A 23,159-nucleotide genomic window follows, 5' to 3' on the forward strand; every position below is an offset into this window, starting at 1 on the left:
AATCTGTTGAAGGGAAATTGCATTGCTACTCCACAACAGGGACAGAGAAGACTATCAGGACCCAGAAGTGCACCAGGACACTGTGCAGTACTTCCACACCCAATAGATGTCAACGGAAGATTGCAATGACCCAATCAAGGCAGGACTGCTAAAGACTCACACAATTCTGGAAGAAAGGTTCATATCACTCCACCAAGCAAAGAGCCAAGATGGGGTGTGTGCCTGCCTGTAGGAGAACATGGGATGGATAATGGAAGAAAATGATCAAGGTCAGCTATGGCCTCATGATCAGCTACTGAGATGCAGACTGCAGCAGCTATGCACATTTTCATTATACATACACTTATATATATTAAATGCCTATTTTTACTTTTATCCCTCCTTTGCTATTTTGTTTGAGGAGTATTGGTGAGCCATAATTTTCTAACAATTCTCAGATAGCCTGACCACCCATGGGAGTATTCAGAGTGAAGGGAGGGGACCCCACTTGCTTTGCTGATGACATGCTCTGACCCGTGGTCCAGGCTGCCTCCAGACAAGGGATAAAAGTGTATGTAGAAGGACTGAGGGAAAGCCCTCTGAGGCAGTCAGGGCTTTATGACCAGCAGCGTCCAGAGGTCGGGGAGAGGGAGGAGCTCAGCAAGCCCTCCCACCACCTGCTGAGGCACGGGGGCCTGGGGCTGAGAGCAGGCTGCGGGTAGGGAGGGAGGACACAAATCCAAGGCACTACAGGTCCTCCTGAAGCAGGAAGAGGCAGCCATCACAGATGAGGAGGAGCAGGAGAGATGGGGGAGACATCCCTTGAGAGACACACAGAGGGAAAGCCACCCAGGGAAAAAGCTACAGCAGGTCTGAATGCTCACTTAAAGCTCCTTATCTCTGTGAAACAAATCTTCCTCCAAGAGATGGACCGGGAGCATCCTCCTTCATCCATCACTGTGTTGTACTTGAGATCCCAAACCTCCTCCAATGGCTGAATCTTTGTCACTGGGCTGATGTCACGGTTCCCAGGATAGGATTCTCTCATGGGAGGTGTGGCAGGTACTGCAGGGTGCCTGCCTACATCAACTCCCATCCCCTTTTACTTTACTGATAGAATTTCCATTTTACACAAGAGATTCTCTCCTCTGGGCATCCATGTGCTTTAAGGAAGGCTAGAACCATCAGTAGCCCCAGAGGACAAATACTGATAGACATAAATCAAACATGGAGGTCCCAGTCCCCTTTCCAGTGACTGGTTTAGCATGGACAGATAAGGCACTTGTGTCCTATGAAACATGAGATGTCTGCTGTCAGCTTCCTTGAAAAGGCTTCTTCATTCTTCAGATACACCTGAGAAAAGATGGTCTCTTGGAAATGTGGTCCTATCTGGCTATGACCTCAGACCTGTTGCAGCCCTCTTATAATTATGAGGGGAACATGTCTGAGGACAAATCCAAGAGACTGAACATGGCAGGGAAGAAAGAAGAGCATGGATCCTTAATGATGTGATTCATCCATTAAATTCACCAGTGCTGGCCCTGCCCTATCCTTGGATTGTAAGATACTAAACATCCTTGTTTCAGTGGATTTACACTTGGAGTTTTCTGTTGCTTGTAGGCAAAAACATTCTAATTGCTATAGGAAGTATCTCAGACATTCTCCCAATGGGTAGTGCTTTAGCTGGAGTTTTTAAATGCTGGCTATTCTAACAAATGACCCCCAATCTCAGGGGTTTAACAGTAAGAAGTGCATTGCTGGCTCATAATCAGATGTCTGGCAGATGACCTTTTCTGTGTGTTTCAGGGAATCTTGCTTCTCTGTGATATGGTTCTAATATCCATTGATGTTTCCTTGCAATTATCTGTTGGATCCTCTGCATTCAACTCACTGACAAATGAACTGAGAAAATATGGAAGATGGAGGAAGACATTTAGGGGCCAAGTCTGCCCCAGTACTTTGACCTGCCTTGTGTTTTCTAGGCATGTCCAGTGTAGTTACCAGGTTTGCATTTTTAACACATAACAGGAACCTAAGTACACGAACATCAGCAAATGGAGTTCCTTCTCCACCATCTTTAAAAGGCCTTTCACTCTAAAGTTCAACCAGTGAAAATAAATACTGTCATTTTCCTCAATGTCCATATGTTGAAGGAACAAATATTTCAGATCTGCTACCTCGCACACAATATTACATTCGCTTCCTGTTCAAGTCCAACAAGAGTTTCATTAGAGATAAAATAACGTAGTGTAGGATCCCAAAGTCATCATCATCGCAGGGATTTTCTGTTATACTCTAACTCTATTTACTGTTTCCCGATCTAGGAATGAGATTCATTCTACTGTGTCTCCAACTCTAACCAGCAAGAGCAATTGGCAGTTCTGCTATCTCTGAGATTTCACACATAATATTGAAGAGGGGCCTGCAGTTAAAGGTATCACTTAAGATGCAGCTTTGTCTGAAATGGGAGAGGAACCAAGAGCACCACTTTGTATCTGCTAATGTGTTGGTTTCACTCATCTAACATGATTTAAAAAAATACTTTCTATAGGTATAAAATCTGTGTTAGGTGATTTCAAAGACACCAAAATATATTAGGCATAGACTCACCTTCAACGATTATATGAGGTGATAAGAACACATGATAGATACCAGAATAATTCACAATACAAATTCAAATTCAATGATAAGCACAGTGTATACTTAAAAAAAAAAAAATACAATGGACTGAAAAAAGTACTTCCTCTGTGGGCATTTAGAAAGGTGATTATGGCATGGCATGCACCTGGGTCCCAAGCATAGGTAGAATTTTGATAGTGGCTATAGGGGAGAGGAAGCTCAAATGGAGGAAGATAGAATCACATAAGCTAAGCCCCAAACGCCCACCAAAAAGAAAAAAAAGGCAGAGAACTGTCACATTTGGAAAATCTAGAATGTCACATTTGGAAAATCTTGAAGATATCTAGAAAATAAAGTTGTCAACCTGCATTGAGACCAAGTTACGAGAACTTGGAAGCTTCTATTTTAGATGATTTGGATATATCCACCCATCCTGGGTTGTAAAACTAGCAAGTTTTTTGTTATTGTTATTACATTTCAAAGGGGCAGAAAAAGAATTGACAATTTCCAGTTTTCTAAAATGAATGATATACAAAAAGGGATCAGTGCCTGGAGTCAGGAAGAAAGCTGCCTCAAGTTTAGCCAAGCTGAAAGGGACATTAAGGCTCTCACGGTCACATATGAAAAGCAACTGGGGTCATCGTTTTTTCATAAAATGAGGAATGGAGCCACAACATTGTGCTAAAACACAGTTACCAAATTCTTTTTATCTTTTTAATATTCATGTTGAGGGAGGTGAACATTTTATATAACAGGTTTGTCCAACAATGGCTTTATATTTAAACTTGAAATGCATCTCTGTTCTCAAAATTTAATCAATGCACATTCCTAACTGCATGTCCACCATCCTGCAATACTGGGGCTACACAGCACCACAGCAAAATCTCTTCATTCTACCTGTTCCTAAAAACACAAGAATCTTGTATTCACTTGGTGTTCATACCATCTCAGCGATATCTTGCTGTCACTCATCTCTAAGAAATTAATAGCATTAGTATAACCAGTGCTGCCCTCCTACCAGTGTAATCCTGAGTTACTAATGTGACAGTGGGAAATTGAAGATTATTTTCATAATTGCCACCTACTCAGATGGAAATGGTGAACTGCTTTTTTCAAGTGTTAATGAAAAGATCACCTCAAACATAATTTCAATGATTTTTAAGTCACACTCAAAGTTCGCCCTTGTTGAGAGACAAAAAAAAAAAAAAAAAAAAAATTAAAGGAGGAGTCAAATAGGTGTAAGAGGGGATAAAAATAAGTTCTTAAAATATTGGGTGGAAATAGGTTACAGTAAGAAACACTTCCTCCTAAACAATTTTTCAGGATTATTTGATTCTTTCAGAGTACGTCTACAATTTTCCATTTAGTTTCTACTTCTTCCAACTATATGGGTGAAAGGATAAGGTTAATATAGATGGTGTTTCCAAGATATATTTATGCAAGTGTCACTTCAAATAATTCTATATTCCCAGGGCAAGGAAAAAAAAAAATCAACCCCCAACCTTACTGAGTATTTAGCCTATAGTTATATTTCAAAATTAGGTATTAGAAGAACATATTAGGGTTATTTCCACAGAAGTGTTTTTAGTGACATATTTGCCATCCATTATTCCTTCTGTACTTTTTTACAATTTTCTCTAGATGATTTTATGAATGAATCTGCTGATTCTCAGATTACTTATAAGGAATTTTCAAAGTCATGCATCAGGAAGACAAAAGAAGTAATGCATTATTTTTTGGAGTGATTTCTCCAAATGAACTGAATGAAAACTCAAAATGAAGGATGTGAACAGAGAAGACTCAAAAGTTTGAATATCAGTGTTTTAGGAAAAGAAGATAACCTAGATAAGCCAAATTATTTAGAAATTAAGTTCAAAATAGCTACGGGTTTGGTTTGATTTAGTGCCAACAATCTAAAAGATAGGGCCAGTTTTCACTTGGAAGCCATGTGCTTCTTCATTCTTCTTTCAAAAAGAAGTAGCCACCAAAAAAAAAAGGAGTATTTTGGAAGCCTGAAAGCGGAGAGGTAACAGCCTCAGTCAGCTTTGTTTTTACAAAGGTTTTCTGCAGACCTAAAGCCCTTGTTTTTCTGCTTTGAAGTTTGCATAAGACAAAGAGAGTGCAAGTAAGGAATTTTATCAATTCTCCTCCATAAGACTGAAATTCCAGTAGGTTTTACCCCAATGTAAGGTAAAAAAGAAATACCTTAGGCATAAAAACAGTTTCAACCTGAGCACTGGAAAATTGCAGGTGGGGTAGAGTTTCTTTGATAACTTGTAACCATAATCCAGATTTCATAGAAGTTAGCAAGCCTAACCAATCAACCTGCGTGACCCACAAAAACTTGAGAATTCAATGATTCTGCATTGGCAGTTACCTAGTAGAACTAGCAGATGCAAACACAAATTACCTTTGGAGACTTCAAAAGCATTCCTTAAGATAAAAGTCAAATGCCTACTAGCAGCTTGAGTCAAAAATCACAAAGCATACAAGGAAATAACACTATAGGCAAAACCTAAAAAATAGCAGATATTAGGATCAAGTCTGCAAAGAAACTGAGGTTTTGAAATTCTTAGAATACTAATATCCTACACACAATAATAACTATTACAATATGTATACAGAAATAAAGGGAATGCTGAAAATATGAGCCTGGAAATTATAAGGAATGACAAAATAGGAAAATCAATTTCTAGAAATGAAACAATAATTAAAACGTGATGCTCAATGGATAGATTAAACAGCATACTAGACAGAGCCAGAGAGAAATAATGAACTGGAAGGTGAATCCAAATGAATTATTCAGAACATGGCATGAAAGACAAAGATATGAACATTTGTACAAAGATTAAGGAAATGGAAAAAAGATTGAAAAATATAACACGAGCCTAAATGGAAGTTCCAGAAAAAAAAGATAAGAGTAATAGGAAGAATTCAGAAGAAGAAGAGTAAAATAGATAACAGATGAGAATTTTCTACAATTTTTCAGTCTTCAAACATTAGAAAAGTCCAACAAATACCAAGCAGGCCAAAGAAAATGCATGCTAATATTTTATGCTTATAAATACATTTATATGTTTGTAAATATGTTAAATATATTGTGTATAAACCTATGCCATTAAGTACATCATTTTGGCAAACTACAGGACACCCACGATCAAGAGATCTTAACAATCACCTAAGGAGATAAAATAGATGACTCTGACTGTTTCCTAGCAACAACGAATCTAGAAACCAAAGAGGTCCAATGTGCTAGAAAACAAACAAGCAAAAAACTCCGGATGTAGAATTCCTTAACCATTGACAAAACCCTTTAATGTTGAAGGCAAAAATAAGCATGTCTCAAGATGAAAAAAAATTGAATTTGCTTCTACAAACATGCACTAAATTCTAAAGTAATTCTACCAAAAACAGATGGGAAATTATCCCAGATAAAAAAAGATACAAGATTCAGGAAGTAATGAAGAGAAAAAAGCGTCGAATATGGAGGCCAATCTAGATGAACATTGTATAAAGCACTAAAGTCTTTTAGGATTCTTTTAATGTAGAATGTAAATATATAATAAAATAGCATGTAACAGAGAGGAAACAAAACCGACTAGGAACATGAGGTTGTGGGTTCAATCCCTGGCCTCTCTCAGTGGTTTAAAGATCCGGCATTGCCATGAGCTGTGGTATAGGTCGCAGACATGCCTCAGATCCTGCGTTGCTGTGGCATAGCTCTGATTTGATCCCTAGCCTGGGAACCTCCATATGCCAAGGGTATGGAGTAAAGTAAAGTGAAGTGAAGTAGAGTGAAGTGGAGTAATGTCGAGCAGAGTGGAGTAATGTCGAGCAGAGTGGAGTAATGTCGAGCAGAGTGGAGTAATGTCGAGCAGAGTGGAGTAATGTCGAGCAGAGTGGAGTAATGTCGAGCAGAGTGGAGTAATGTCGAGCAGAGTGGAGTAATGTCGAGCAGAGTGGAGTAATGTCGAGCAGAGTGGAGTAATGTCGAGCAGAGTGGAGTAATGTCGAGCAGAGTGGAGTAATGTCGAGCAGAGTGGAGTAATGTTGAGCAGAGTGGAGTAATGAGATCCTGCTGTACAGCACTGGGAACTATATCTAGTCACTTATGATGGAGCATGATAATCTGAGAAAAAAAATGTATACATCTATGTGTAACTGTGTCCCCATGCTGTACAGTAGAAAATAAACAGGACACTGTAAACCAGCTATAATAGAAAAAATAAAAATTATTTTAAAATGAAGAAAAAAATTATGAGATAAACATAGTGACACGTTTTAAATCACCAGGAATTACAGTAATCTTACATTTGTATTCATCTAATAAAATGATTTCAATATATATTTCAATATAAATATATAAATATATATTGAAATCATTTTTTTAACATGTTTCCTGCTGATAGGAAGGGAAAGTAAGAATGACCTCCAAACAAAAGTAAATGCACAAGCTGATTGGTAATGGGGAGGGGTAGGGGGAGATACCAGATAAAGCCATAGCCAAGACTCAAGTTCATAGCCACCAGTTTGGCAAAAATGTAAAAACTGAACAATAAGACATGGTGCAACAGGGACCCTCATCTATTTGCAGTTACTTAGAACAGTTTGGCTTGTACATTCCCTTGATCCAAACAATTACACTCCTGGAAATAGCACGTGTGTATCAGAAGATCTGTTCATGAATATGCATGTCAACATTTTTCAAAATCCCAAAAGTGGAAGCAGTAGAAAGCACAAACCATGGTATAAACAAAGGAAAACTATAAAGCAATGACAACAAATGAAACAATGCAAGCAAATATAGCAAAAACCAGACAATGAAAGAATCCCCAAAATATAACACTGAGTAAAAGATGCAAATCATAGAAGAGAGCATGGATTACGTCTCCATTTTAAAGTTTAAAGCAGACTAAACTGAAGAATGTATGTGTGTGTATGCACAAGTGCTTGTTTGCGGGAATCCTCTTACCAGGCTTGCACTGGGCCCACTAAGAGCATGGACTGCCATAACCCAGGAAAATCAAACATCTGATAGTGACAGTCGAGATCTCAGACAAGAGCTGACAGAACCCAAGCCCCAGGACATTTCTCAGCCCTTCACAATTTCCCCAGGTAAGAGGCACAAAGAAACCTGAAAGGAGCTTGATGTTCAAAGAAGGAATCAAAACTCTGACATAGTTCAGAAGCTGTAGCCTGAGAAACAAATGCTGTAAGCTGATGGAAACCCCCAGTATTCATCACATTTACTCCCTCAAATCCTCCAATTATTCCTCATAATGAAATACCAATTCCTTCACATTCCGAATCCCCCTTGCTGAAACAGGCCACTTCTTACTCTCCAGCTCCACACTTTCTCCCTTCCTTGTTTTTGTGACCACTGTTGCCTCTCTAAAATTTTTTGCTACATCACATCATGTCAAAAATCCCACTCAAGGTGACCATACAAATTAGGTGTGACTCTACGAAACTTCCTCCTTCTCCTGCTTAAAAGTAACCTCTGAACTTGCAAGACAGTGAGACTTTTATGGTGGTACTTATATTCACAGCTTAACCCAAGTCTGGAGTGGAGAGCCTGGTCTGGCAGGGAGACAGAGGTCCTGTCATTCCATCTGCATGCACACCTGCTATGCCTCCTGGCAGAAAGACTTTTAGCAATGACAGATGCAGGGGTTGATATTCCCCAACAAAGGGGAGGAATAAAGAGTGGCCCACCCCATCCTCACTTCCTGGGAAAATGTCTACGTGGGAAGTGTATATACTGAGGTGGGAAAGTTAAGGTGTATGCCTTGCCTCACTATGACCCAGTGACATGGATATCCCAGCCCTCTCATTTAATTGAAATTTGAATGTGCCAGCCTATCAGTTTATGACTTTAAAGAAAGATGTGGAAATGCTAAGGGTTTTCAGCATCAGAGGGGAGTAGCAGTGATATCAGTCACTGAAAATTAACATGAAACCATCTACAAAGGCAGTAGCCACTGAAATATGGATTAAGGTCACCAAGGTGTAGGGTGATGGTGCTTTTCTCAGCAAAGGCAAATCTGGTCCTATTGACACTTAGCAGATGTTTAGACAAATGATGCTAATAAATGCAGGGAAGGTGGGCTTCTTTTGAAGCTCTGACTATACTAGAAAGCAGTCAAAGAACAAAGACAGAAAACAAGTGGCCATCATCTAATTCTTCTCCACCTCCTCTACGTGCAGAGCCAACGGTTTTTATTGCTTATGAAAACTACACTAGCTCTACTGTCAAGAATGAAATGGCAGAGTTCCCATTGTGGCTCAGTGGGCTAATAACCTATTATCCATGAGGATGTGGGTCCAATTCTTGGCCTCACTCAGTGGGTCCTGAATTGCCATGGCTGTGGTGTACACGGGCAGTTGCAGCTCCAATTCGACCCCTAGCCTGGGAACTTCCATATGTTGCGGCTGTGGCCCTGAAGAGGAAAAGCAAACAAACAAAACCCAAGAAGGAAACTCTTGTTAACCCAGTGATTACTATATTGTTTAAGCCCCATTTTTGCTTCATTAGAGACTCTGTTCAGATAGAGCAAGTGTGACACTATGTGCTGTTTTGTTTATAACTGTTAGTCTGATCCCATTCTCTTTCTGTAGTGACCAAAAAGTTGCCTAAAACCTATGCAATATAGTTCTCTCAAGGTCAGCCTATTCATGAAAAGAAAGTTTCCCAGGAACAGGAGTGTTAGGGGTGGACATGGGCTGTCGAGCACAGATGTAATACAACACGTAAACTTGGTGTTTTGGAGTATTCTACCTTGCACCAAACCTGTGAGTTTAGTTCTCTCCAAGCAGTAAAAGTTGTGTTTGTTCATCTCCCTCTCTGATCAGAGTCATCCATCAAGCCTACATGACAGCTGCCAGATTGCTAAAACTAGTCATCTCCATGTCCCAGGTGACATAAGCCCTGCTTGGGTTTTGGCTGTAGCACATCTATGGGTCACAGCTGAATTCTCTGTGAAACCTCATGCAGGAGAGAGGTGTAGAAAATTCAGTGTCAAACAAAATTGTCACAAGAACTACAATCAAATTTGTTGCTTTATGTCATTCACCTGCTCCAAAACCAGCTCAAAAATAACGACTCCAGATTTTTATTCATATTTCATATGTTTCAGTAGCAACTAATGGAAAACTTAAAGAGCTATTATGTGTTGAGAATATGGAGTAAATGATCACCTTTGTTGAAAATGAAAAATGATGATGTTAGTGGCATTTCCATATTAATTGCCACGAAATTTAAGTTATGCTTATTCAGTCTCTTGTGACCATAAAGTTGATTTTGTCTGCATCTATCTACTGAAAGGAAAAGAAATTGAAAGATTCCTTTTGACAATTGCAGGGCTGTTGGCTTATAACCTTTTTTATATTTTGTTAAATTTTTTTTTGTTTATCATGGAAAGCTGATTCTTCTCTACAACCAACATAATTAACCCAAATGCTGTGATTTCACTAATCTAGCTCTACTTAAAAGACTGGACGATACTTGTACAATTAAAAATATACATATATTGATCAAATTCCATAATGGTAGTGTAGGGACCATGGACCTTCCTGTCAGGGATACAACCATTCAGCTGCTGAAAATTTAATCTCTGGAAATTGTCCTAAAGGCACAAACAGCAAATGAAAAAAAAAAATCTACTAAGAAAAAAAAATTGACTAATTCCCAGTAAGCACATCAAGAGCCTGAAGCAATGACTTGCTTGCTCATATATCCACCCACCCAATTCTTTTCTCAACGACATCCCTTCGGAATGTATGTCCTACCTCCTCACCTAGATTATCAATTCCTTCCTTTTCTAACTATGTCTCTTACATGTTCTAGACCAGTCTAATTGAAAAAAGTTGCTGGAGTTCCCATTGCGAAACAGCACAAAGGAATCTGACTAGGAATCATGAGGTTGCAGGTTCAATCCCCGGCCTCACTCAGTGGGTTAAGGATCTGGCATTGCTGTGAGCTGTGGTGTAGGTTGCAGGCATGGCTCAGATCCCATGCTGCTACGGCTGTGGTGGAGGCCAGCAGCTATAGCTCTGATTTTACCCCTAGCCTGGGAACCTCCATATGCCGTAAGTGCAGCCCTAAAAAACAAAAGGAGAGAAGAGAGAAAAAGAAAAAAGTTGCCAACAATTATCTTCTGAAAATTACTTCCTGAGGCACCTATCCAAGAGAAAGACCAGGTGTTTACAGTTGGGAGAGTTCTGCTATTGTTCTGGCTCTACTATTGTTCTGGCTCTTAGGTTAACACAGAAACAGAATGTGTGAATTTGCTATCCTTCCCAAACTCAGGAAACTTAATTATACCCAGGCTGTTAAGAATATACTCACTCCTCTCAGATGGTGAAAACTCCATATGGAAGAGACATTAAAAGTCCCTTATCAGGTATCAAATAGTGCACTTGTCAATATAGTTTGTGTTGCCTGGGGGGCCCTGGTTCTTGGGAGGTAAGTTTATCTGATGCACTCAACAAGGTATTGGCGACACACTGGAGAACCACTGAGCTCCATGTTCAGCACCCACTTGTGTAAGCACAGCATTTCCAAGGCAAAGGTTGTAACGACCTAGTTTTTCAGCTGCTGGTGAAGCCATCCATGAGTCCTTTCAAAATAGCTGCTGGAGAAAATCATGATCACCACGTATGTCTTCTATAGGTGAAACTCATGTGAAAAGTAGTAAATTTAAAGGAATATGGTGAAGTTTACTCGCCTATCAAATTTAGTCCCTCCATAGGAAAAAAAATAATGTTCAAGCACAGGTAAGGATTGCATGAGCTTATACTAGGGGAGGAAAAACTCTGTCATTCCTAACAGAAAAGCAGAATGGCCTTAAGCAAAAAACAACTGCTCTTTGGAGAGCCCCAGCACATCCTGGCTGTTAGGCTCCCAGGGGTCCCTGGGAGGCTGCAGTACCATGTGGGAGGCCAACCTAATTTGCCATGATTTTCCGGGGCACTGCCAATACCCTTCCTGGTACCTTCTAAACAGAGAAGTGGGAGTGAACTTCCACAACCTGGGGCAAGAGTTTTAATGGACAGGAAAGCCTTTCTTGGAGACACTGACAGACAAGCTTGTCTCTGGTGAGTAAATTTCAGTGTGAAGAGATCTGAGTCCCTTTCTTTTGCACATAACATGTTGACCAACACACTCTTAGCCATTTCATTTTACTTTGCCCAGCACCCTGTAGAAGCTCAAGGAGTCAAATGCTCCATCTGCAACTGTTCCTGAAGTGTAAGGGCAAGTCTTCTTAATAAAGGAGTCAGCTATGGCTGGTGCCACCCCCTTGAAAAGGGGTGTTACAAGGTAAAGAGCCAGAGAACTGTCTAGGAAGTAACTGACATCACTGAGCACTGAACCAACCTCAGCAGGCACCTACTTCCAGATTTCTCATGATGAGACAAAACCAAAGGTCTTTTTATGAGCCCACTGTTGGTCACAATTTCTCACAGCTGAAGGCATTTGTAATTAATTCTGCTCCACCAGGATAGGGAGAAGATGGTGCTTTCAATTTTGACAGGAAATGAATGTTTCAATAGGAAGAATATGGAAAGCCATTGTGGAATTCATGTCAAATTTTTTCTTTCCCACACCTTGCATTCTATTAGGAATCACATGAGAAGTCACTTGCACTAGGTTACCCACAATCTTATTACTCTGCACAGTCCTGTTATAGAGCAGGGCAGTTATCCATTCTAATGATTGCTCAGACTCTGTATGTATGACAATGGCTAATCCTCCCTGTGTGTCTTAGAGATACTCTGCTTGTAGTTTAAAGCCTTTGGCCTAAAAATTTTTCAATGGGGTCAAACTGGAAAAAAATTGGTGTTCACACCAGAAAACACTAATAGTCTCTTTCCTACAAATGATAAATTTAAAGTCTGATAGCAGTAGATATCATTCGCTCAGATCAGCTCCATCAATATCATCTGAGAATCTGTTACAAATGCAAATTTCAAGGTCCCTACAGACAAACAGAACTACATGCTCTAAGTGTGAGAATCATTGCCCTATAGCAGCAAAAACATATCAGGTGAGATGCTCTCTCCCCTTGTACCTTCAGGCTTTCCTTTTCTTCCCACCTTCCTTGAATCTCTGCTTTTCCCCTTCTCTTCTATTAATGTTAAGTATCTTCAGGTGATAATGAAGATACTTAACAAATTCAACATTTGGTCTTATTACCAAGAGGATCACCAACATCACACTAAGGCTGGTAGTGGATTTTCCACCTACAGATCAAAGATACGTAACTCCAGCCAAAGATACAAAAATCCAGCCCCCAAGTAGTTAACCTCCAGCCATTAACAGTTAACTAAGGACTATCAAACCCAGGTGGGAAGCGGGATGAAGAGTCCCAGTACATGTCTGTCCGCATTCCCGGTAAGGACATGCAACCTTTTAATTTAATCCAGCCTAAATCCCAGGACTTTCTTCTCATTTCTCATTCCCTATGTTAGTCCCTTCAGGCTGCTTTAGCCAGAATGTCTTACACTGCCTGGCTTTTAGAGAAATCTATTTCTCACAGTTCTGGAGGCTGGGAAGTCCAAGATCAAGATGCTGACAGATTGAGTGCTACTGAGGAGGATCCACCTTCTCATTGACTGTGTCAGAAGGGGTACGTGCTCTCCCTGGAGTTTTTTAATAAGGGCACCAACCCGATTCATGAGGGCTCCACCCCCTAACCTAATCACCCACCCTCCACCCTCCTAACCTAATCATCTTGTGGGTAAGGATTTCACACACAAGTTTCAGGAGACACAAACCCTCACTCTCTAACACTTTTTCTCTTCCACTTAGTAGCCAATCAGCTCTCATTTTTTTCATAGTAGTTCTCACCCTCTATCCTACCTCACTTCAATGTCAAATTATCTTTGCTTCTGCCTAAACCCCACACTATCTGTTTTCATTTCTTTCCACTAGGAAAATGAAAGCTGAGCTTGGATGAGCTGTGGGTATATATCCTAGAGATTCCGTCTAATTATCTTGTGCTAAAGACAGGTATTATTGTTTCATCTGTTTTTAATTGGCTGTCACTGTAGTCACAGAATGTCGGGTTTGAAGAAGTGAACTCAGCATGAACCAACCTCCCACCCCTCGTTTCCTTTTACCAACTTCTAATTTATGTAAATGTTCACCAACTTGTGTTTATCTGCCCCCTACTGTGCATGCCCTGACAGATTTTTCAAGATATTCTTCTTGTATTTTCCTTATCTCTTAAAGACTTTTGAAAATGTGATTTTGATATGATGATACTCATTCGAATGTCATCTAACACTGTGCCTCCACCCAGAGACATAAAAGAGCATGAACAAACCAAAGCCATGAGACCCCCAGTCTTGGTATACAGCAGGGTTCTCCCCAGTTACAGTCAAGTGCCCTCATCTAAGCATCTCAAAAAGAATTTTTTAAGTGCTGTAGAGATAGACGTATCTTCAGGTGGCAGCTGTTTAAAGGATCATCGAAGGGTTTAATGGATGCAATGCCCACATGTCTGTAAGTCCTCTTCTATGAGCAAAGGTATCTCTGTTGACTTTTATATTCTCGTTTTTTCTTTGGTCCTGATATTTTCCTATTCTATTTTATTATTCTCTTTGAAGCTACCACAGATCCTTTTTGGGGGGAAAAAAAGCATGAAATCAATGATTTATTCTTTAAAAAGTAGTGATAGTATATACTACATTTAGGAATAATTAGCTGGTAATAATAACATTTATACAGTGACTTTAAGTTTTCTAAGTATTTCATTATTTTTTTGAATGATACTTACATTAAATTCGAGAGCAGGAATTTTTTTTTAATGGATGAGCAATTAAAATCTAGAGACACAACTCTCCCAAGGTTGCACAGTCAGTTATTATTAACAATAGGACAGTAGCAACACCTAATCACATTTGCCGATTCTTAACCAGGACGTAAACACAGGTCCCAGACTACAAATCCCACACCATTGTCTCTGGACATAACATACCTCTCTAGCATCCCTGAGACAAAGTAACTAAGCTACTAGGTTACCAGGAAGAAAAAAAGAATTAAAGCCAGAGCCTCTCATATGCTTCACTAGAAACTGGCATAGGACAGAATATTCACGTAGTTGCTCAACTCTGTTAAGGAAGTGTGAACAAGAGAAAAGAAAAAACAATGGAAAATCAGTGGTCTTAAATCCACTCAGTGGACAGAATCATGTTACCTTATCAGGTTCATTTTTCCTAGGCACAGCAAGCCAGAAGGCTGAGATACCGAGGTTGGCAGCAAAGCGGTCTAATCCCAAGGCCGTCAAGCGCCAAGTGAGGAAACGGAAAAACAAACCTTAAATCTACTTCCCAGAAGGCAAGGGGCTCAGGGTATTTATTGGATGGAGAATAAAGTACCAGGTGGTCCAAGGTGTGGGGAGTATAGGGAGCTTGGGAAAAGGTGATTGAAAAAAGGTGCATAATCCTCATTCTGCACAGGTGTAACTAAGCTACAGGCCCCACCACTTGCAAACTGGAGGTGCCTTACTGGAACTAAGGGTGGAGTTTTGGCCCTCAAGCTTCAAAAAAATCACGGAGGACACTCTTACATGCCCAGTTGGAGGGTCAGGTCAGTGGTCCTATCCAATCTTAACCAGCTCAACTCCACCTAGACATAGCTGACTCCCAACTTGGGCAAAAATCTTGTTTAGGCTCCATGCTACTTGAAGGAGATGCAAATTTTCGTAGAGGACCTTGATTAGTGAAGGCATGTGAAATGGATTTGACTAATGATTACCCACACTTTCAATTACTGCTCTTATCGTGCACTGGGGATGCCCAATTACTCCAATTCAAACCCATTTCTCTCAGTCTTCCACAAGAACATATGAAATTGGACCAGGTCATTGTGTTCTGTGAACCTTGAGTGTTGCCTATAAAATAATGTTCCTGAACTAGATGATCCCTAAGGTCCCTGTACTCTAAGTTGTTGCTTTGTGTGTGTGTGTGTGTGTGTGTGTGTGTGTGTCTTTTTAAGGCTGCCCCATGGCATATGGAGGTTCCTGGGCTAGAGGTCCAATAGGAGCTACAGCTGCCCCTGCCTTCCACTGCCATAGCAACACAGAATCTAAGCCACATCTGCAACCTACACCACAGCTCATGGCCATGCTGGATCCTTAACCCACTGAGTGGGGCCAGAGATTGAACCTGCATCCTCATGAATTCTAGTCGGGTGCATTAACCACTGAGCCATGACAAGGAACTCCAGTTGATGCTTTTATGAATGAAAAGTGAGCAGGTCCTTCAAACAGTTCTTTAAAAACAGCAATTGAGAAAGTGATGCCCAATGGTCCTCAGGTTGGGTCTGACCAACCATAGCTCAATAATACCCTTTTGTGTGCAATAGAATCACCTGTAGTGCATCTTTCTTAGTCCTCATGCAAGATGTTCTGATCCATGGAACACACTCTGGGAAACATTTATCCTCTCCTTTAAAGGCAAACAGAATTGGGTGATTCACTTGAGTAATACCTGCTTCCAGTGGGTACAGATGGAGCCTTCGTCATCTTAGTAGTTCTAGATGAAAATATTAATTGCTTCATCAAGACCTTTTAATATTTTTATTTTCCAATGAAGTAAACAAATTTTCTATTTCTAACAATGACCTTAATAAAAAATTTATACTAATAAATCACCTGAGGAGAATAAATTAGCTACTAAAACAGTAGAAAGAGATAAATTACAATATTACATGCTTTAAATGCATTTTTAAGATCTTCACAAACATTAAAAGGCATTTTCTTACAATAAAGATTCTCACTCTCAGCTTCAATTCATTTTAAAAATAGTGAAGTTAACTAATTTTGAATAATCTTACCTATTGAAATAGAGGTTTGGTCTGTGAAATGACAACATCTCTGATAAAATAAAACTTTGTGAACTAAATTAATCACCATAAATATGTAAGCAAAGGGAGAAAACGGGGGAAAATATTGAACAACTGAAAATTTGGAGACAAGGAATTCCCAAAAGCAGAGCAAATCCCTATAGTGCTGAAGGAAATGTGTAAAAGTCATTAAAGGGTGGTAAATAATAAATTAAAATCAGCTGATACATATCTTGTATAACTCACCAGACATGAGTAAAGCATAGTATATTGGTAGAAAGAATGCTACATGGCTATAAAATATCTTAAACCTTTCCTCAACTCAATCTTCTGAGAGATTTAATTTTTTATCAGCCTAAACAATTTTCTATATATACAATAGAAATCAGTGGAAAAATAAAACCCCTGTCCTTGAGCTTATTATACATGTGTTTCCCATGAGGTTTCTAATTTAATATTTTGAAGCAATATAATTGTTCCTCTAGACTATTTTTTCAAGAAATAATTTCTTTTTTTAATTTTTAAACATTAATCAAGGAAATTAAAGAAGATACCAAGAAATGGAAAGATACTCCATGGTCATGGGTCAGAAAAATTAATATTGTAAAAATGTCCATACTACCCAAAGTGATCTACAGATTCAATGCAATCCCTATCAAATTACCCAGGACATTTTTCACAGAACTAGAACAAACAATCCAAAAATTTTATGGAACCGCAAAAGATCCGGAATTGCCAAAGCAATCCCAAGGAACAAAAACCAGGCAGGAGGCATAACTCTTCCAGACTATGGCTTTATTACTATAAAGCCATAGTAATCAGGACAATGTGGTAATGGTACCAAAACAGACATACAGAACAATGGAAGAGAATATAGAACCCAGAAATAAACCCAGTTACCTACAGTCAATTAATCTTTGACAAAGGAGGCAAGAGCACAAAATGGGGAAAACACAGTCTATTCAGCAAGCATTGCTGGGAAACCCGGACAGCTACATGCACATCAACAAAACTAGAATACACCCTCACACCATGCACAAAAATAAACTCAAAAATTACTTAAAGACTTAAATACAAGACAAGACACCATCAAATTCTCCTGGAGGAGAACATAGGCAAAACATTCTCTGACATCAACCTTACAAATGTTTTCTCAGGTCAGTCTCCCAAAGCAACAGAAATAAAAGCAAAAATAAACTAATGGGACTTAATCAAACTCACAAGATCTTGCACAACAAAGGAAAAACAAAAAGACACCTTTTTTGAAAACAAAAAGACAGCTTACAGAATGGAGAAAATAGTGTCCAATGATGCACCTGACAAGGGCTCCCTCTCTAAAATATACAAACAACTTATACAACTCAACAGCAAAAAGGCCAACAACTCAACTGAAAAATGGGAAAAAGACCTGAATAGACATATCTCCAAGGAAACTATACAGATGGCCAACAAGCACATGAAACAATGCTCAATATCATTGATTATTAGAGCAATGCAAATCAAAAGTACCATGAGATACTACCTCATACCAGTCAGGATGGCCATCACTAATAAGTCCACAAATAACAAATGCTGGAGGGGGTGTGGAGAAAAGGGAACACTCCTGCACTCTTGGTGGGAATGTAAGCTGGTACAACCACTTACATCTGGGGTTAATAGATGCAGACTATGGAGAACAGTATGGAGGTACCTTAGAAAATAAGTAGAACTACCATATGACTCAGCAATCCTGCTCTTGGGCATATATCCAGACAAAACTTTCCTCGAAAAAGACACATGCACCTGCATGTTCATTGCAGTACTATTCACAATAGCCAAGACATGGAAACAACCCAAATGTCCATCAACAGATGATTGGATTAGGAAGATGTGGTGTATATATATATACAATGGAATACTACTCAGCCATCAAAAAGAACAAAATAATGCCATTTGCAGCAACATGGATGGAAGTAGAGACTCTCATCCTGAGTGAAGTAATTCAGAAAGAGAAAGACAAATACATATGATATGACTTATGTATGGAATGTAATATATAGCATAAATGAAACTTTCCACAGGAAAGCAAATCATGAACTTGGAAAGTAGACTTGCAGTTGCCAAGGGGAAGGGGGAGGGAGTGAGATGGATGGGAAACTTGGAGTTAAGAGATGCAGACTATTGCCTTTGGAATGGATAGGCAGTGAGATCCTGCTGTATAGCGTTGGAAACTATGTCTGCTAACTTATGATGGAGCATGATAATGTGCAAAAAAAGAATGTATACATGTATTTGTAACTGGGTCACCTTGTACAGTAGAAAGTTGACAGAACACTGTAAACCAGCTATAATGAAAAAAGGAAAAAAAGAAATATTGCATATTCTTTCATCTATGACCAGACCCAAGTCAATGAATTTTGATTTTCAAGGGAAAAGCTATTTCCATAAAAGGTTTTAGACTTTGCTGTCTAACAGAACAGTGCCTGTTCATGTTCTGCCCATAGAATATGCTCAGTAACCTTTTGTTGAATAAATAAATAAATAAATAAATACCCACCCAGGAAACTATATCTCTGATTTCATCATCACTTTTCTTTGACAATTTTTTTTTTTTTTTTGCCTTTTTGCCTTTTCTAGGGCCGCTCCTGTGGCATATGGAGGTTCCCAGGCTAGGGGTCTAATTGGAGCTGCAATCGCCAGCCTACACCAGAGCCACAGCAATGCCAGGTCCAAACAGAGTCTGCAACCTACACCACAGCTCCTGGCAATGCTGGATCCTTAACCCACTGAGCAAGGCCAGGGATCGAGCCTGCAACCTCATGTTTCCTAGTCAGATTCGTTAACCACTGCGCCACGACGGGAACTCCAAAAATCTTTATTATTTTCTACCACATGGGAGGAAAGAAGTTACCGTGACAGAGAAAAAAAATTTAGCAATAAGAGATAAGTTGCTGTCTTTTTTTTCCCCTCACTCATGGCACTTGGAAGTTCCCAGGCCAGGGCTCAAACCTGCACCCCAGCAGCAACCCTAGCCACTGCAGGACAGCACTGGATCCTTGACCTACTGTGCTGCAAGGGAATTTCCATGTCACTCTCCTTAAAAAGGTGAAAAATAAGAATTAAGAAAAATATATAAATAGTTATAATATATGATAGACTATGATGAGTGCCCACAAAAAGGTACAAACATAGGTTAATGCAGATTAGAAATGAGAAAATATTTTATTCAAGTAGGAAAATTATTTTACAAGGCCATTTTTACTATCCTGAGGGACTGGTGGAATTTGAATTGGAGGAGAAAAGATGAGATGATATAAGATACATATGAGTTTTTAAATTGCTAAATAGAAAAAAAAATCAATATATCCAACAAATATCAGATAGAAAATAAATGTAGACAACACAATTTAAACAGCAAAATATTGTGCAATAAAATAAAATATTTAGGCATGAACTAAGCAAAATATATTCAAACCTATATGAGAAAAATGTTTAAAGACTCCTAAAGGACACATAAATAGAATTGAACAAACATATTCATTCTGTGTTCTCGGATGTGTCATCATGAATGTATCATCTTCTTTACAGATTAATATATTATTAAGAGTTCCTGCTATGGTGTAGTGTGTTAATAATCCAGCTGCATAAGCTTGGGTCACTGAGGAGACATGGATTTGATCCCTGACCCAGATCAGTGGAATAGAGGATCTGGCATTGCCACAGTTGTGGCACAGGTTGTAACTGTGGCTTAGATTCAGTCCCTGGCCTGGGAAACTTCCATGTGCCTCAGGTGTGGCCATTAGGTAAGTAGGAAGGAAGGAAGGGAGGCAGGAAGGAATATAAAGTATATTTGTAAATTTAATGTAATCTCTCAAAAAAAAAAAAAAAAAAACAAGTCCACTTTGGCTTGGGTTAAGAGTAGGCTACAACTCGGTAGGTTCAGAACCTCTGGGTCACTGGGTTTCCAGTGGACAGTCTCTGGGGATGACTGAATGGAATTGGTACAAAGAGTTCCAGCACCTTTGTTGAGAAAGGAGTCATTCCCAGACCAGGCTGGACCCAGCAGGGACTGAACCTGCTTCATCACAAACTTCACTGCAGCAGGCTGATCCACCTGGAGAGATAGAGAGCCAGACTCCAACAGCACAAGAGTGGTAGCCAGCAACAGCAACTTCGGGGGTTTTACACACTTGAAAGTGGAACTCTTGCTTAGATTCAAAAAGCCCCTCTGGGTTCTCAACACAGGAGAAAAGGCAAGATCATGGTGACACCCACACTGCAATAGGCCAGGAGGGCTTAAGACAGTTTTAATGTGTCTTAATTGTAATTATTTGAACCAGTCTGACATATTGTGGGTGGACGGTGAGGGGACAATGAGATATGATTTGCCTTAGGAGAAAAATCTCTGAGTGAGGTTGTTTTATTGGAGAGTCTCCTGGAAACACCTGTGTGGAATGAGGGCTGAAGAACTGGGCAGAGGGGGAGGCTGAGCTGGGATACCAACACTATGAAAATTATGGAGCTGGGCTGGCCCTGCAAAGTTGTTCCAATTGAACCAAGGGGGCCATGCCTTTGTCCCCTCTAGCTGGCCAGTTATTGGGGTGGGTTGTGTACTCTTGGGCAAGGCAGCGCCCTCTGCTGGTAGAGGGCGAGGCTCAGAAAACGACTCAGGTGGGAGCCATCAGCAGGAGACACACCAGGTATCTGGGAGTATGAATGTTTGTTTCTTTTTTCCTTTTTTTTTTTTTTTTTTTTCTTTTTAGTGTCACACCTGCAGCACATGGAGGTTCCCAGGCTAGGGGTCCAATCGCAGCTACAGTGCCAGCCTAGGCCACAGCCTAGCAACACCAGATCCGATCTACACCACGGCTCACTCCAATGCTGGATCCTTAACCCACTGAGTGAGGCCAGGGATCGAACCCACAACCTCATGGTTCCTAGTCGGATTCGTTTCTGCTGTGCCATGGTGGGAACTCCTGAATGGCCTGTTTCTGAAGGGGATCTGGGTAGGGCTCCACAGCATCCTTTCCATCCACACCCACACCACTGATGCTTATGAAGCTGGTCATGTCACTTAGATGTATCTGCCCAATTTTATCATCAAAATTATGAAACCAATGTGTCTGCACATTTATGTATCCCCCACTGATTTTAACCCAGTGATCTGCACATTTTAGATACATAATAATAACATATTGGTACTCACAGAGGTTCCAAGACTGGAGACCAATGGAATAATCAGGTCATTAACAGTGATGAGGAGCCAGGAGGAGAAGTTTGTTTGAGAAGAAAAGAGATGCGGGTGGGTGGCCCATTTTGGACAAATTTAATTTAAAGTGACAATGGTGCAGCTAAGTAAAGATATTCAAAAGGGGTTTAAAATGTAGGATAATAGTTTGGGGAGCACTTCAATGTTACTCCACAGAATTTTCTCAGTTCTTAAGTGGGAAAAACATTGGGCTGGAAAGTGGAATAGTAGGTAAACATTTTCTCTTAATATTCTTTTAAGATGCAATACAGTTAAAATAAGCATCAAGGGTATCCTTAGGAAAAATAAAGTAAAGGTTGTGACCAGAGGGACTAAGGGATAATTCTGTTCCACCCGTCTTGGGATTCAGGCTGTATAAGCAAAAAATATAATAGGATGATATGTATAAGAATAACCCTAAGTTCACTGCTCCAAGTCCTCACCCATATAAAGAGCAGAAAGTGTCAGGTTTTTTTATATAGGATGTCCTCTCCCTAAATAGTGCAAAATTTTCAAAAATGCCCACATGTAGCATTTAAATGCCCCCTAAGCTTTTGATGAAATCACTTTCTCAGTGTCCCCAAGGGTAGGAGGGGACGGTAGGGGGTGTGCAGTGAGGGAAGAGTTTATCAAAAGCCATCAGAGCCACGACTTACCCTCAGCCATGCCCTCTGTTCCATGGTTCACTACGGATGCTGGCCTCGGACTTCTGCCATCCTACTCTTTTGGGACCAGTAACCCTCAGATGTTTGTGGATTATTATTCTCTCCAGATAGTAGAGAAAATCTTTCCATTTTCTCGTTCACGTCTTCAAAGATGATCTCTGAGTGGAGCTGTTCTGAACCCAGACAACAGCCATTTCTCCTTCCCATAGCTCATGAGCACTTGTGCAGGGTCATCTTCCTTGAGCACCTAGAGAATCTTAGAAGTGGCAGACAGGGTCTTACGGCATAGGCACTCTCAGAGTCCCAGCCACGTAGTCCTCTCCGTACCTGTTAATAATTCATTGCTCTTGTTATAATTACCTTGTCTTTGTTCCCATTTTCTTCCTCTACCTCTTCCTGTGGCTTCTTCTGATCCTTACAGGTACCCAAAGTGCCCCCAAAGTATGACTCTCACAGTCTTGTCTCTAATCTGATACATCAAGACTGACTCTGCTAGTCTCCCCACATTAGGCAAGTTCCCCACGCTTAAAAACAAAAAGCACAATCAATTTTCAATACGAAGAGGTAGTGTTGTCTGAAAGCCTGGGGATAACAGTTAAACCCATTGAAAATCAATAAAAAGCCCTTTAAAGGCCACCATTCTCTTTCATGACATTTTTCTTAATGCTGGATGTCCCATACTACCAGGCAGTCAGGTAATGGGATTGATTTTTCCATAACTCTGGTTTCAGAATAGGCAACCATTCTAGGGAAGGTGGAGGGGCTGAGGAGAAAAAAGAAAAATGAATTTTCATTGGCTTCTCTCTGGCACAGCTCCATG

General features: G+C 40.0%; 1 long non-coding RNA gene across 4 annotated transcripts in view; it reads right to left on the reverse strand.

Annotated features, from left to right (window-relative positions):
- The window catches only part of LOC110261584, a 335,036-nt gene extending 320,095 nt beyond the window's left edge, over positions 1 to 14,941 (reverse strand). For all 4 annotated transcript variants that reach the window (XR_002345885.1, XR_002345886.1, XR_002345883.1 and 1 more), the window contains exon 1: positions 14,799 to 14,941. This is a non-coding gene — a long non-coding RNA (uncharacterized LOC110261584). The remainder of the gene's footprint in view (positions 1 to 14,798) is intronic.

Source organism: Sus scrofa, chromosome 7, assembly GCF_000003025.6.
Source record: "Sus scrofa isolate TJ Tabasco breed Duroc chromosome 7, Sscrofa11.1, whole genome shotgun sequence".
Lineage (NCBI taxonomy): Eukaryota > Metazoa > Chordata > Mammalia > Artiodactyla > Suidae > Sus > Sus scrofa.